Here is a 17,205-nt window from a genome sequence, read left to right as displayed (position 1 = left end):
GTATTCAGTGAATTCTTTCAATAAATTCGGGAGTGAGAGTATTGGATTTGATAATGAAAACATCAGATCATCCGCGTAAGCGGAGACTTTATGCTGCGTTTGGATAATGGATATTCCAGTTATATCTGGATTCAGTCTTACGTGGCACAAGAAAGGTTCCAGTGAGAGTGCAAAAAGTAGGGGCGATAGTGGGCAACCCTGCCGCGTACCGTTCGTGACTGGAAAAGTATTAGAGCCTACTCCATTAGCCCTGACTTTGGCCGACGGAGAGGTATAAATTGCAGAGATCCAATTCAGCATATTTCTTCCTAGGCCTATATGTCTTAGGGTAGCAAACATAAATGACCAGTTTACCCGGTCGAATGCCTTCTCGGCATCAGTACTAATGAAGACCGTCGGTATGTTAGATGTGATTGCTTTATTGAGTAGGTTCAATACTTTGGTAGTATTGTCCCGTGCCTTTCTAGATGGGACAAAACCTACTTGGTCTAGATGAATTAAGCTAGGTATCTGTTGTATTCTGGAGGCTAGTATTTTAGTAAATAGTTTTAGGTCCGTGTTTAATAGAGATATTGGACGGTAACTCCCGCATTGCGTCGGGTCTTTACCTTCTTTGGGAATCACTGCAATTTGGGCCTGTAGTGTTGCGTGGTGAAATGCTTTACCTTTGCCTAAGTCATTAAAAAGTTTAAGCATATGTTGTCCTAGTGACGGGAGTAGTGTCTTATAGTATTGTATGGTCAGTCCGTCAGGTCCTGGAGCTTTTCCTTTTTTGGCATGTTTTATCGCTATTTGAAGTTCAGACATTGTTATAGGTTCCTCAAGAAGGTCTCGTGTTGTGGTCGGAAGAGTGGGCATATGAGAGTTTGTGATATAGTCTTTTATAGGTTCAGCAGGGACTGGTGGTGTCTGCAAATTATACAGTGTCTTGTAGTAAGACATAAATTCTTGTGTGATCTGCTGGGGTATAGTCTTCTTCTGTCCCATGGGGCTGTATATGTGTGGGAAATAAGTCGCCATTTTCTGCGCTTTAAGTGACTGAGCTAGTAATCTACTGCATTTATTGCCTGATTCGTATATTCTCTTTCGAGATATCTGGAGTGCTGCTTTCGCTTTAAATTGTAAAAGATCTGTAATCTGTGTGCGTACCATGTCTAGTTCACTTCCTCGCGCTCTGGTCGGAGTCTGTTTGTGGTCTCTTTCTAGCATGCGTAACTTAGTTAGCAGTGTTGTTAATTGTGCGTTTCTTTGCTTTTTCAACCGTGCACCATGCTTTATAAGCACTCCACGGATCACCGCTTTATGTGCTTCCCAAGTCAGGCCCCCGTTTTCGTCGTCTGCAGTGTTAGTGTGAAGTACTGTGTGATTTCTGTCGTCACGTCCGCAACTACTTCTGGGTTTTGTAGGAGGCTTTCATTAAGTTTCCACGGGTTCCTTTGTCCCCTTAAGTAGTCAGCTAGTGCGTATGTCATTGAGACTGGTGCGTGGTCTGACCATGTAATATTGCCAATCGTCAAACCTTTGACTGCGTGTAATTGGGGGATTAGGAAAAGGTCAATGCGTGTGTGGGCGTGAAAAAAAGGTGTAATCCCTTTCTCCTGGGTGAAAGACGCCAGACATCTACCAGTTGTGATGTATAGAGTGCCGTGTGTATCTTCTTACGTGTACTTCTTGTGACCGATGAAGAACCTGTAGAGGTGTCTTCTGCGGGGAGTAGTGGGATGTTAAAATCACCAAAAATTATGAGTTGGCCTTCAGTAAATTTTTGGAGCGTATCTAGTTGTCTTTGTATGAAGGAGTCTTGTTGAGTGTTTGGGGCATATAGATTAGCAATGGTCACCTTAGCGCCACCTACGAGTCCTTTTAAAAACAGAAATCTCCCCAATGCATCTGTCTTTATGTCTGTCAAGGTCCACGGGACTTTTGCTGAGATCTGAACAGATACCCCCCCTAGATTTGGCTGCTGAGTGGGTAGAATGATAAACTGTTGGGTAGTGTCTGTTTTTGAGTATCGGTAATTTGTTGTCTTTAAAGTGTGTCTCTTGTATCAGTACAATATCTGCTTTCATTCGCTTCATGTCGTTTAGAAGCATGCGTCGCTTCTCAGGGACATTAAGCCCTTTAGCATTAAGGGTAATCACATTTAGTTCCTCCATGTTTATGGGCGGGTTAAGGGTTGTGGTGAAGGGGAGGGGGAAGAGGGGTATTAGTCAAGAGAAAGAAAACGTAAGAAAAGAAAGGAAGAGTAAGGAAAGTAAAGAAAGAATAGTCAATAAGATAGGTGTTTGTAGTGGTTAGGTGTGTCCCGAGGGTATCTTACTCAGTTAACACCCACCCCCTAATTTGTGTCTAAGAGACTAAGCAAAAGAAAAAATTGCTTCCACGCCCCTTGGTAATACCCAAGTTGAGGCGTTTGCCTATGTAGAGGAGAGTCTAGCTAAAGCCATGTATGGAGGTCCCTGCCGTCCCCCAACTCCCCCAGACCTACAGTTGTGTATGAATATGTGAACAAGCTTAATAAACTTTGCATGAACCAGGTGGCATCACTGAAGCATAATGTTATACATTCCTAGTACCCCCCGTTCATGTTTAATCTGAACTATGGTAACAGAACAAGAACATCCTAGTAACTATTTCAACCAGTTATGTTTGCATTTGCCTCCCCGGCAGCTCAGCCCCGTCCTCTTTGATCCAATAGCTCCACCAGTCCCTGGTCTTTTAAAAGCATCTTAATTATTGGTACAACGGAAGGTGTCTATACCCCTATATGATGTGTAGGAGTCTCAGTGATGGCTCCCGGGGAGAGCATGTGGCAAGGGTGCAAGAGCATCACTCAGCCATCCATCACATCTATACGCTCCCCCTCACCATCCCTGAGATCCCCACAACCATAAATCATTACAATACAGTAATCCCCCTAACCCCCCCCCCCGCATTATGTTCACATCACAGTTATTATCCCGGTTGCTATCGATTTCATCGTCAGATCCCATCCTCTCCCCCCTCCCCCACCCACCATGGATGAAAATCCAGTAGATTGCAGGACCTTCCAAAGAAGACAGTTATAAAGTTAGTAGAGAGGTACACACAGACCTGTCCGTTATCTCAGGTGTGCAGATCGTGTTGGGTAATCACCCAGCCGGGAGCTCGATCATCATCGTTCACTTACATTTGCAGTGAGAGTCTCCAAGAGTTGTTGCTCGATACTCAAAGCCCAAGGGGGAGCCGTATATCACCCCTCGTACCCCGGCAGGCTTGGTTGTGTGCAGGCAGGGGTGGAGGTGGGTCATCTCGATGGTAGGGAAGTCAAAAGTTCACCATCTCCTCCTGCCGTCTGGTGTGTTTTCCGCTTCACCTACTAAGGTGCAGTGTCGATACACAGCAGGGGAGTGGCATACTCCGATGCTTTGTTGGCGGCTGGAGGGTTAAGGACTGGTTCAGCTGCGGAGGCAGGGCAAAGGCAGGGGGGTTGCTTCCTAGATGGCCCTATGCAAACCAGTTAGGCGGGGTAACATATTTAGGGCTGTCCGCGGGAATATGCAGGTGATCGCCATCAAAAGCCAAAGGAATAACTAGCTTAAAGTCTGTAATAAGGGAAAAATAAAAAGTGCGGTTGCTCAGGGCTCCATATATCCTTTAAGACTCATGAGCATTAGTATTTCAAGGCCTGATACGGGACCGTCCTCTAGACCGTTGGGTGCGTGCGGGTGGGTTAGCTCTTCCCGCAGTTAGGTTTAGGCGGCCTGTAGGACGGGGGATCTTCTGTAACCAATTCGGAACTGTGATTGGTTCTGTCTCTAGAAAGGTGAAGAGAGCAGGAAGATCCGCCGGAGTGCGCAGCGTGAAGGATGTTCGTTCCGCCCGAAAAGTAACTGCCAGCGGATATCCCCACCGATATGTACATCCCCGCCGTCTTGCTACCTCCAGCACTGGTTTCAACATGGCCCCACGTTGTAGCGTGGCCCTGGATAAGTCTGGGAGGATTTGGATGTGGGCACCGTCAAATTCGACTTCTCCCTGTTCCCAGGCGTTCCTCAGGATCATTTCCTTCTAAACAAATCTGTGCAGCCTGCATAGAACATCCCGGGGTCTGGTTGGATCCGACGACTTGGGCCCCAGGGTGCGGTGTATCCTATCAATTTCCATGCTAGGCGGTGGGTCTGATAGGAGCCCACGGAAAATTGCCGTCGCTGTTTCGGCTAAATCTTCATGACCAGTGGCCTCAGGGATCCCCCGCAACCGTAGGTTGTTTCGGCGGCTGCGGTCCTCCATTTCCTCTATGTGCAATTGCATCTCCTGGGCTTCTAATTAGTGTGCCTGTTGTGATTGCTCCAATACTTGTATTTTCTCCTCCAGCGCCGTAAGTCTGCTTTCTCCAGAGGTGACACGATTCTCCACATTATGTAAGTCCGTTTTTACCTCCTGGATGTCTTTACTGTGGGCCTCCTCAATTCTCAATATGAAGGCCTCTATATCCGCTCTTGTAGGGAGGGCTCTGAGCATGCTGCGGAGGTCTTCCTCTATGGGGGGTTCGGAAGCTGAGTTATCTTCCATATTTGAGCAGAATATTGCCGGCGTTCCCATGAGGGGAGTAGGTGCCTGTGTGTCAGCAGGACGCAAACTCTGCGATCGCACCGAGGCAGCAACCATGGATGTTGCACGTGGAGCAGCCACAATGGCGCCTGGGGAGAGAGCTGTTTTGCCGTTGAAAAAGTACGGAATCCCCGGTTGTATAGATTGGTGATTAGATCTCCTGGTAGATGATCTCGTCCTGTACCGTGTGGAGTAGTTCATGCCTCGCTCACATGAGTTAAAAGTTGTTGTTCGGTCTGTGTAAGTAGGTTCGGGCAGGGAGCTCCAGACAAACACGTCTTCATGCAGCCATCGCTAAGCCACGCCCCTGACACGGACTTTACACCAGCGCTGTCCCAGCACAGCATACCGCACCAAACATCCAGTGATTTTGCATAGAAAGCCGTTATAGTATAGTATAGTATAGTATAGTATACTGACGCACCAGTGCCATGTGAGTACCCCGGTGTGGGGAGCGTTTTCTTTTAATAAAAGTATTTTGACTATATTACACTATATAGTTTCCTTTTCATTTATATGTATGGAGCCACATTGTTTCCAGCTGGAGGAGTGCAGCAGACACTGAGACTGAGCCCAGGGGTGGCTCCAAAGCGTATTTGAAGCTGAGTCACACGCTCTGAGGTGAGCACATTAGCTTAAGGGGGTCACAAAGGAGCACAGGAGCATGTTTTGCAGCACTCAGGATATCTTCGGCATGATGTTGGATTGTTGTCACAGCTAAACACCACCTGCATGCATTGTTTTATTATCACTGCTGGACATTATTTGCACGCACTATTTAGAGTGCCAAAGAGAACTTTTTTTTTTTTATTATTATTTATTAATATTTTCATTTAAAAAAGCAGGATACTTTATATGGAGCACTAAGCACTTTTTATGTTGATTAAGACACTATGTATGGTGTAACAAGCACTATTAAGCACTAATTTATGGTGTAACAAGCACTTGTTTTTTCACACCTTGTTTATTTATTCAACATTCATATTATTTGCATTTAATATTATCGCACTAGTAAGCACAGAGTTGGTTATTATTAATTTTGTTTTTGGGGTCACCCAAGCGCAGCGCATAACTTGTAAATTTAGAACTTAGACCTTTGTCATTCTTATATCAATAACATATTATCCTGATCGAAGCGTGAGTTCTTTATGAAGTAGCGCAGTATAATGATCGGTTGACGAGAGGTTTCATGTATACAGGAGATGTGTTAACGTCCAGTCTCCGGTCATATTGCATACACTACTTGTATGGATTTATGAAATCGTGATTACCCCCTGGAACGGAGATTGTATAGAGGAAGTTGAAAGCTATGTGGAGGACGATAAGTGGTAGTAAATATAGGTTTAAAGTGAACTTTAGGTTTTGTGAGTCCCTTATGCTCAGTGTTCAATCAGCGTTGAGGTGATGATCCATTGGGACCACTGTGCCACACTCCTTACTGCTGGGAGTCTAAAGCGTAAGTGGTAAGTGAGTTGGTGGCAAAATAGGGAGGGTGACCACTTTTGGTCAGAGTCTAGCATGATGTGATAGTCGCGGGCATACTACCCAGCGAATGATATAGTAACCTGGTTAAGTAGACCTATCTGAGCATACAGTTTGGGTCTACAGGCGGGGAAAGATATATCTATATAGAGTTGGACAGTTATGTGGCCAAACCGATCACTACCTCAACCAAATACAATGTAGGCTAGCCAGAAAGATATCATACATTCTCACATTATGCTCATCATCCGAGGGACTTCATTTGTAAGCAATAAGATATAAGACATATTTGTATATAAAAATACCTAAAAAAAAAAAAGGGTGGAGGAGAGGAATAAACAGGATAGAGAGTATTGGAGTAAAGAGCAGAATTCAAAAAGGACTCTTAAATGGGAGAGGGAGGATACCAGCCAGCACAGCGGTTTTCTGCTGCAATCATCAGTAAGTGTACTTAGGAGCGTTGCGTCTGAAGTCTTCACGGCATACAGTGGCTGTTGTCCATAGAGTTCTGGGATAATACACTCACATGAGAGTCAAGTGTGAGTCGCACGAGATAGCATAGAGTCTGACATCAGGCTAACTGTATGTAGCCCGTTAGAGTGGGAGAGTGATCAGCAACATATGTATATCAGGTCAGTGTGGCAGGGGATAGAATGAGCAGGCTGTAGGTAGGAAGGAGGGAGAAACAGGGGGGACAAAAGAGAAGCCTTGGGAGAACTTAGCTGAAGGTGGTGAGTTTTGCACTCCTGGATTGCGGTGCTTTCGACGGGCTGGATCCGTGATTCTGGCCTGGGGCCGAGTGAAGAGCCCGGGGTTCGGATGGTGATAGTTTCCTCCTGTGATGATGTTCTTGGGTTTCCATGGGTTTGCTGCGAGGAGGGGGATGTCTGGTAGCGGGGGGCCGATACTTGGCATACCAGTCGGGTACTTCCGTATAGGGCATTTGCAGAGTCTCACAGAAGTGGCGTAGATCTTCTGGCACTCTGAGGAGTGCAGAGCGACCTTGAATGGAGGCTGATAAGCCGATCTATATGGAATTCCTTTGGTCCTTTGAATGTCAATCTTAAGGTCCGAGATCGCGGTTGTGAGAGCTGCCCTGAGGGTGTTCTTGATATCTGTCGCCACAGAGTGGAGATCATGGAGGCTGGGTTGCGGTTGTGGCGTGAGGACTATACCGTCATTTTCTGAAGGGATCTGTGAGTCAGGTCCAGATGTCAGGCCTGTTGAGTGAGGTAGGCCACGGGATGACACCATGTTGCCGGCCTGTGTCCGGAACATTTCTGGGATGTTCTGGCTTGTCCGTCCAGTTAGATCTCGGGGAGAACTAGAGCGGGAGGCAGAGGAGCTTCGGGATGAGGTCCCCATGGCACATGGGAATGTTGGTGAGTTAAAAACCTCCGTTTTAGTCAGATGAATCTCTCGGTCAGCGGGAGCTTTCAAGTTATGCTGCCATTCTCCGTCGAGGTCAGGCCAAGCCCCCCTTAATTTTTTTTTTTTTTACGAAAAATATGTAGAAAAATCTATATCGGCCTAAACTGATAAGGAAATTTTGTGTTTTTTTTTTTTTACATTTTTTGGGGGGATATTTATTATAGCAAAAAGTAAAAATTCTTTTTTTTTTTCATTTTGTTTATAGTGCAAAAAAACCCCCTAAAATGCAGAGGTGATCAAATGCCACCAAAAGAAAGCTCTATTTGTGGGAAAAAGGTCATAAATTTTGTTTGGGTACAGAGTTGCACGACCGCGCAATTGTCAATTAAAGCGACGCAGTGCCGCATTGCAAAAAAAATGGCATAGTCATTAAGGGGGCAAATCCTTGTTAACTACTTGCTGACCGCGATATAGCGGTTTTACCGCCATAGGGTGGCAGCTGTGTGCTGGAGCATGTGCATGTACCGTGTTTCCCAGAAAAGAATCCCTACCCCGAAAATAAGACCTAGCCTGATTTCCGGGGAGGGCTGCAATATGAGCCCTACCCCAAAAATAAGCCCTAGTAAAGTCCTTATAAAAATATATATGTTTTGTAAAAGATTACAGTATATAATGTCCAGTGTGTCTTCTTTTTGTAACTTCATTGTTGAAAATACCTTTTATTTACAGCACCACTGGGTGCTCACGTGACCCGCCAGAGATCTTCTCCTCTCCTCCTGGCTGACATCAGCAGGGATCTTGACCCTTCCCTCGGCAGTGCTCGGAGCGGGAAAGAAGAGCTCTGGTGGATCACGTGAGCACCCAGTGGCTCTGTAAATAAGGTATTTTTGACAATGTTACAAAGGGAGACTCGCTGGACGTTTTTTTTATAAAGTTACAAAAGAAGAGTCATTGGACATTTTATATAAATCTTTTTACAAAACGGTTTAAATATTTTTAAGACTTTAAGGTTTATTTTTGTTATTAAAATTGTCATAATTATGACTCCTGAATTATGTGATTCAGCCTGCAGGCCCCCTGTGATTAATCACAGCAGAAGCTGATCTGTGGGTGCCGGGCACACTGTGTCCGCCAGCACCCGCTGATTGCCGGGCAGAGACTCAGAACGGCCCTCTACATAGGCAGAGTTCTGTTCTGACAGGGGGGAAGGAATGGATTCTGTGTTCTTGCAAAGCAGGGACTCAAATCCATCTCTTCTCCTAGAAAAGCTGCACACGTAGTAAACGCAAACAATGGCTAGGCACACAGGTAATCTTTTGATCGCCCTAGATGTTTAACCCCTTTCCAGCCAGTGTTAGCACAGTGACAGCTTTTTCTAGAACTGATCACTGTCTTTGTGTCACTGGCTCCTGCAATGTGTCCGATTGGCCACCGCAATATCGAAGTCCTGCCATAGGTCCCCGATCGCCGCCATTACTAGTATAAAATAAAAATTCCAGTATATATCCGATGATGTCACAGCCGGGACACGACTCTCTCTATGGACAGTACTGCAAAAATAAGGATCTAAAGCGATGCACATTTAGGAGATATTTACTGTACCTGGTAAGGCTTATTACAAGGGGTCCCCGGGTTACAAACAAGTTAGGGACTGTAGGTTTGTACTTAAGTTGAATCTGTTTGTAAGTCGGAACAGGTACATTTTTTTAAGTGTAGCTCCAGCCAAAAAAAATATTTTTAAGCTTTTTGGATAGCATAGGGAAGGGTTAACACCCCTGTAACATTTGTTTTGCTGTGTGTGCCCCTGTTCAGAAGATTTCACCTCACTTTCTGTCCCAATGACAGTTGGATTTAGAAAATTTTGGGTTGTTGTGGAAACAAGCCTTGGTGATAAAGCATCAGTGGAGGTACCTTTTCCCCATAATAGCATTTACAGGAGTGAATTTCCCTTCCTAGGGGTAGATTTCCTCTCACTTCCTGTTGTCTCCCTCCGTTTGTAAGTAGGAGTCGTTTGTAAGTCGGATGTTTGTAACTAGGAGACCCCCTGTATAGGCTTTCCTGTACGTATAAATAAAAGGCTTTACTACCACTTTAAAATCCTTGCAATGTACAGAGATCGCCCAGAGGGGAATGTGTTTTTTTTTTTTTTTCCTCAACAAAAGTAGAGTTATTCTTTAAGACTGTCTTGCTGAAAAGCAAATCTTCTTGTAAGATTTACACCTGATATATGTAAAATGCCACTCCACTTAAATTGTGTTCAATCTAAAAAAATAAATGCCCACAGCGCAAAAATAAAGGGTATGATTGCCTCCTAAATAGGTTAGGATCTCTTTAGTAGAGACTGATGGATATAAGACTTTGTCCTTCTTGCACTGCTATCTAGTATTAGCCCAGAGAAACAATATAGATCTAGAACATTTGCAGGTTGATCATCAATTTTTCTTTTTTTCTTTCTTTTTTTTTTTTTTTTTTTTTTTTTTTTTTTTTAAGTCTGCAAATTGAAGGATGGATTTGATTTTAAAGAGAAACCCCTGGCAAAAAATAATAATAATAATTTGGTTATTTATACATTAAAAAAATGCTTTTTGCATACATATAGCAAAATAACAGACATTCTAGCTGACAACTGGAGCCACATGTTTCAATTATGTAGATCTCTGGCTGTTTAACTATAAGTGCCAACATGCCCCTCCGGCGAAAGGTTATACAAGTTTAAAAGCAGGATTTGTATTTCCTTAACTGGTTTTCTGTCCTGGCTGTAAACGATTCAATGCGCAGGAAAAAGTATTTGGTTGCAATACATATTGTTGAAGCTGTTGAGAGGGGTGATGTAGTGGGTTGATATAGTTGCAGCTGGTTAGTGCAGTAGAGATAAAGTGAAATTAGCTATATCCGCACAGTAGGTAAAACAGTTTTGTTTTTAGGTGGATCTTAAAAATGATAGATTTTTGACCCATTTGGTTATTTTGCACAATCATTCTTTCATATAGCGGAAGGAATGGGGGAGCAGGCTATAAAAAGGTAGCAAAGGTTGGTAGAGAAGCATGGGGAAAAAACTTCCCATCTGACAGGCATCCAGCATAGAGAGTGATGGACTGGTGTGATATAGTAGTGACATGACTGAATACAATAAAAATAGGCATTTTGGATATTCTCAGTTTAAGTGTGAAAAATTTGACTTTTGGTCATGGTTTGAAGCTATTTCCTCTTCCTACCATTTTATCATTGGCATCCTTACCACCATACCACAAAAAATAATCTAACTGATCTTTAAGTTTAGTTCATCTAGATTTGCAGCTCCATTGGTTGGGATGATTTTCTGAAGTAGTGCAGTTCTCAAAGCACTGGTTTAACTGGGTGATGTCTCCATAGCAGTAGTATAGAAGTTTGGGGTTACATTTGGGTAATACCTTGATATACCCTATAACTGCTTTTGTCTTTCAACCCTAAGCCATGTTTTTCTTTTATTTAAATTTTCCATTATTATAGTCTATGATTAGGGTTGCCACCTCATCCCTTTAAACCCGAACAGATATGAAGTACACAGGTTCTGAGGTTAAGTCAATGCAGATAAGGCCCCATGTACACGGGATACTGAGGCAAAGTCCTCTGAATTTTTTTGACACCTTGAAACCTGCATTTAAAATACCCGTTTAGATGCGTTTGCATGCCGCGTTTGCGTCGAGAAGCGTTTATTAAGATTACCTAATATAAGACCCTCCCCAAGCTCAAAAAACATTGTAGTTAACTATTTCAGCCATTTTGACCAGAGTGAGCAGCGGAGAGAGCAGTTGTCTACTTGTATTTGCCTCTATTTCTGTGCTTTTTTTTTTGCAATGGATCCCATAATGAGCATATGTTAGGAAATGCTCCTGACATTGCTCTTGATGAGGCTAGAACAACATAGAAAATTGTGTGGAGAGGTCCAGAGTCAGAGTTCGTCGCTATTGGACCCATCCTTTGATTGCGCAGCGAATGTCGGCAGGACATTTTGTAAACCTGTACGTACAGCTGCGTACCTACCCTGACAAATTTTTTATTTTGACACGCATGTCCATTGCCACATTTGACCTTCTACTTGAAAAAGTACCACTATATATGGTCTATGAATCATCGCAAGTAATTAAAACATTTTTAACTTTTTTTTTTTTTACTGTTCTTTTTCATTGTTTTCCATCATATTTTTGTCTTTTCAGGTCTAAAATATAGGGCACCTACGAAAACGCGGCTAAATGCGGGTGCCCGCGTTTAGCCACGTTTTTCGTCTGAAACGTGGAAATCTTCTGCGTCTGAATCCATTTTTTTTGCTTCCAAAGAAACGTTGTTAAACGCAACTGCAAAAAAAGGTAATAAACGAGACTGTGTACATGGTCACATAGGATAACATTGAGTGAGTTCAGGGGCAGTTGAAAAAAGCGTCCAACTGCCTCTGAATGCATGTTTAACAGCGTCCCGTGTACATGGGGCCTAAGGCACCAAGTGAGTCTCATTACCACCTTAATCAGCCACAGAACCTGTGTAATTCATATGTGTTCGGTTTTAAAGGGATGAGGTGGTAACCCTATCTGATTTACAGTGCTCAGCATAAATGAGTACACCCCAACATATTTGTCAGAAAGCCTTTATTTTCCTTTCAGAATCAGCATTTTCTATAGGACACTATACTACAAAATACTCCTACAAATGCGGGCCATTGATTGTAACCAAAATTTGTTATATTGCAAAAAGTTTTTTGTCCTAACAAATTCATTCAAGACCATGTTGCAAAAATGAATACACCCCAATGAAAGTCTTAGGCCGGGTTTACACTGGTGTGACACGACAGCCGTCCTACTTTGGATCCGACTTTGCCCTGCGACTTGAAGCCGTCATGCGTCCAACTTTCAATGAGCAGGGATCCGACTTGGATCCCCGCCAATACCAGGCACTGTGCTTGGTATGAATCTTGAGGGGGAACTCCACGCCAAATTTTAAATAAATAACCGGCATGGGTTCCCCCTCCAAGTGGATACCAGGCCCTTCGGTCTGTAATGGATTTTAAGGGGAACCCCTACGCCAAAAAAGCGGTGTGGAGGTCCCCCCAAAATCCATACTGGACCCTTATCCGAGCATGCAGCCCGGCCGGTCAGGAAAAGGGGTGGGGACGAGCGAGTACCCCCCCAAACCGTACCAGGCCGCATGCCCTCAACATGGGCCCCCCCCGCCCCAAAGCACCTTGTCCCCATGTTGATGAGGACAAGGGCCTCTTCCCGACAACCCTGGCCATTGGTTGTCGGGGACTGCGGGCGGGGGGCTTATCGGAATCTGGGGGCCCCCAGATCCCGGCCCCCCACCCTATGTGAATGAGTATGGGGTACATTGTACCGCTGCTCATTCACCTAGGAAAAAAGTATCAATAAAAAAACACACTAGACAGGTTTTTTAAAGTAATTTATTAGGCAGCTCCGGGGGTCTTCTTCCGACTTCTCCGCGCTCTCCGGCCTCTTTTTTCCGTGCTCTCCTGTTCTTCTCCCGCTCTCCGGTATCTTCTACCGGGCTCCTTTCTATCTTCTGATCTTTTGCCCGCTCTTTTGATAGCGGTGGCCCAGTCTTCTCCGTCGTCTTCTTCCCTCTTCTCTTCTTTCGATGGTGACACGACTCCCACTGTAATGCCTTGTGCGCGGTGCGCAACGACATATATAGGCATGGGGCGTGGTCACCGGGTGATGTGACCCCATCCCTTATGATGTCACGGCCCGGAGCACGATGGGGTGGTGACATCATAAGGGGGCGGGGTCATCGAGTGACATCACCCAGTTTTGAAGACGATCTCTGTACTTTTAAAAAGGTTCAACAGTCTAAGACCCCTTTCACACTGGGGCGGTTTGCAGGCGTTATTGCGCTAAAAATAGCGCCTGCAAACCGCCCCTAAACAGCCTCCGCTGTTTGTTTAGTGTGAAAGCCTGAGGGCTTTCACACTGAAGCGGTGCGCTGGCAGGAGAAGAAAAAATCTCCTGTCAGCCGCTTCTTTGGAGCGGTGAAGGAGCGGTGTATTCACCGCTTCTAAACCGCTCCTGCCCATTGAAATCAATGGGACAGCGCGGCTATAGCCGCGCTATACGAGGGGTTTTAACCCTTTTTCGGCCGCCAGCGGAGGGTTAAAACCCCACCGCTAGCGGCCGAATACCGCGGTAAAACAGCGCTAAATATAGCGCTGTTTTACCGCCGACGCCCCCTACCGCCCCAGTGTGAAAGGGGCCTAACTGAATGAGTGCATACGCCATCTTATTAAGCCTAATGTCGTGGCGTGTGTTAAATAAGGGGGGATAAAGCACACGACACACCCTGCAGCTCAAATTCAAATGATTACTATGATAAACTAATTTGTATAATTGCCGGAAGCTGCAAAATTGGGGTCATAATACACTGATAGACAAACGTGGTCACTGCACACTATCAGAACCAAAACTTTTGTACCTTCTAAACGCATACATAAACAAAAATGACCAGTATATTAGTTCTCCAGAAAAATATTTAAACATATGCAATCATAAAATTAATAATTTCATTAAACATGAGGAACTCAATGGATACTATTGTAAAAAATATATATAATAAATGAATAAAATAGAATAAAATTTTTGTAAAATATTAGTGAGAATATTATTTACCTTTTAATAATGGTAATGTGATCCACATAACAAAACCCTAAATGCATAGTAGTACATACAGTGGGGACGGAAAGTATTCAGACCCCCTTAAATTTTTCACTTTGTTATATTGCAGCTATTTGCTAAAATCATTTAAGTTCATTTTTTTCCTCATTAATGTACACACAGCACCCCATATTGACAGAAAAACACAGAATTGTTGACATTTTTGCAGATTTATTAAAAAAGAAAAACTGAAATATCACATGGTCCTAAGTATTCAGATCCTTTGCTCAGTATTTAGTAGAAGCACCCTTTTGATCTAATGCAGCCATGAGTCTTTTTGGGAAAGAGGCAACAAGTTTTTCATACCTGGATTTGGGGATCCTCTGCCATTCCTCCTTGCAGATCCTCTCCAGTTCTGTCAGGTTAGATGGTAAACATGGTGAACAGCCATTTTTAGGTCTCTCCAGAGATGCTCAATTGGGTTTAAGTCAGGGCTCTGGCTGGGCCATTCAAGAACAGTCACGGAGTTGTTGTGAAGCCACTCCTTCATTATTTTAGCTGTGTGCTTAGGGTCATTGCCTTGTTGCAAGGTAAACCTTTGGCCCAGTCTGAGGTCCTGAGCACTCTGGAGAAGGTTTTTGTCCAGGATATCCCTGTACTTGGCCGCATTCATCTTTCCCTCAATTGCAACCAGTCGTCCTGTCCCTGCAGCTGAAAAACAACCCCACAGCATGATGCTGCCACCACCATGCTTCACTGTTGGGACTGTATTGGACAGGTGATGAGCAGTGCCTGGTTTTCTCCACACATACCGCTTAGAATTAAGGCCAAAAAGTTCTATCTTGGTCTCATCAGACCAAAGAATTTTATTTCTCATCATCTTGGAGTCCTTCGGGTGTTTTTTTTTCATGTGTCTTGCACTGATGAGAGGCTTCCGTCGGGCCACTCGACCATAAAGCCCCGACTGGTGGAGGGGCTTTACTGCAGTGATGGTTGACTTTCTCCCATCTCCCGACTGCATCTCTGGAGCTCAGCCACAGTGATCTTTGGGCTCTTCTTTACCTCTCTCACCAAGGCTCTTCTCCCCCGATAGCTCAGTTTGGCCAGACGGCCAGCTCTAGGAAGGGTTCTGGTCGTCCCAAATGTCTTCCATTTAAGGATTATGGAGACCACTGTGCTCCTAGGAACCTTAAGTGCAGCAGAAATTTTTTGTAACCTTGGCCAGATCTGTGCCTTGCCACAATTCTGTCTCTGAGCTCTTCAGGCAGTTCCTTTGACCTCATGATTCTCATTTGCTCTGACATGCACCGTGAGCTGTAAGGTCTTATATAGACAGGTGTGTGGCTTTCCTAATCAAGTATAATCCAACACAGCTGGACTCAAATGAAGGTGTAGAACCATCTCAAGGACGATCAGAAGAAATGGACAGCACCTCAGTTAAATTGGAGTGTCACAGCAAAGGGTCTGAATAAACGGCCTGACCATGTGATAGTTCAGTTTTTCTTTTTTAACAAATCTGCAAAAATATCAACATTTCTGTGTTTTTCTGTCAATATGGGGTGCTGTGTGTACATTAATGAGGAAAAAAATGAACCTAAATGATTTTAGCAAATGGCTGCAATATAAGAAAAAGGAAAGAAAAGGGGGGATTTATATCTGAAAGAGTGTTTGTCCACAGAAGTTATTAATTGTGAATAATATATAGAAAAGTGGGGTGTAATAGATAATTAATTAGACCCCTAATTGATGGTTTTAAAAGATTAGAAAGATAGTGATGTATAATAAATGGTGCTAATGTACAATAAAAAACAAAAAAAAAAATTAAAATGCAAAAAAAAATGATTAATTAAAGAATACTAGTCTGTCACCCCAGTTAATGTGAGATGTACCTCAAAAATTAGTCAGGAAGCAATTCAAATCCACATCTGTATTCAGCCCTGCTGGTTGGCGAGTGTCTAATTGGAAAATCCATTTGGTTTCATTTTGTGTAATCTTTTTATTCTCTCCTCGCCAGTGGCCTTTAATTTTATCTATAGCATAGAAAATCATACATGTTGGATCTCTTCTGTGATAATCTCTGAAGTGTTTCGAGACACTATGCTTATTGAAGCCATTTTTTATATTATTAATGTGCTCCCGGATTCTGACACACAGCTGCCTTGTGGTTCTCCCCACATATTGTTTGTGGCATGGGCGTTCTATAATATGCCACATGGGTGCTCTTACAAGTTATTAGTTTTTTGATGTTCATTTCTGCTTGCTGTTGAAGTGAAATTTATTTTCTTGTTGGTTTTCTTGCTGACCCTACGTGGTAAACATTTCCTGCACTTCTAAAATCCTTTTAGATTTTTAAATATTTACATTTTTTTAGGTGGATCTAGGGCATTGTGTACCAGTCTATTTCTTAAAGATGGCACTTTTCTGTATATAAAAGAAGGTCTGGTTGGTAATATGGATCTTAAAACTTTATCAGACTGTAGGATTGGGCAATGTTTTTTTTATTTCCATTTTTAAGGCCTTGTGCTGTCTATTTATATCCCGTAAGGAAAAGGATATCCCTATTATATCCCATAAGTAAATGTAATTTTAATTTTTTTTGCATAAAAAAAAAAGTATATTTTATTGTACATTATCACCATTTATTATACATCACTATCTTTCTAATTTTTTAAAACCATCAATTAGGGGTCTAATTAATTATCTATTACACCCCACTTTTCTATATATTATTCGCTATTGATTAATTCTGCAGACAAACGCTATTTCAGATATAAATCCCCCCTTTTCTGTGGGTTTTCTGGAACACACACAGTATCATCTCTACTATTACTAATTAATATTTTCTTTAGGGCCTACATAAATTTACACCATCTTTCAGTAGGCTTATGTATTTGAAAGAAAATATATATACATTTTGTCATGTATGTGCTACTATGCATTTAGGGTTTTGTTAGCATGTGGTTCACATTACCATCTATCATAAACCAGATGTGACCAGAACTGTGTGACTGCGACAGAGTGAACCAGACATAAATATGTGAAAGTAAGTTTATTAAGGAAAAATGCATATGTGAACACACCACCAATACAGAGTGAACAAACCAAACAGTGATAATAACCAACC

The 17,205-nt window shown here is 43.2% G+C and overlaps 1 protein-coding gene across 3 annotated transcripts in view; it reads left to right on the top strand.

The window, feature by feature from the left end:
- Positions 1 to 17,205, top strand: part of EPB41L4B (erythrocyte membrane protein band 4.1 like 4B) — a 910,607-nt gene that overhangs the window by 169,228 nt on the left and 724,174 nt on the right. The gene's annotated exons all lie outside the window — the stretch shown is intronic.

The sequence above is a fragment of the Aquarana catesbeiana genome, linkage group LG05 (genome assembly GCF_042186555.1).
Source record: "Aquarana catesbeiana isolate 2022-GZ linkage group LG05, ASM4218655v1, whole genome shotgun sequence".
Lineage (NCBI taxonomy): Eukaryota > Metazoa > Chordata > Amphibia > Anura > Ranidae > Aquarana > Aquarana catesbeiana.
This window is presented reverse-complemented; position numbering and strand designations above follow the sequence as displayed.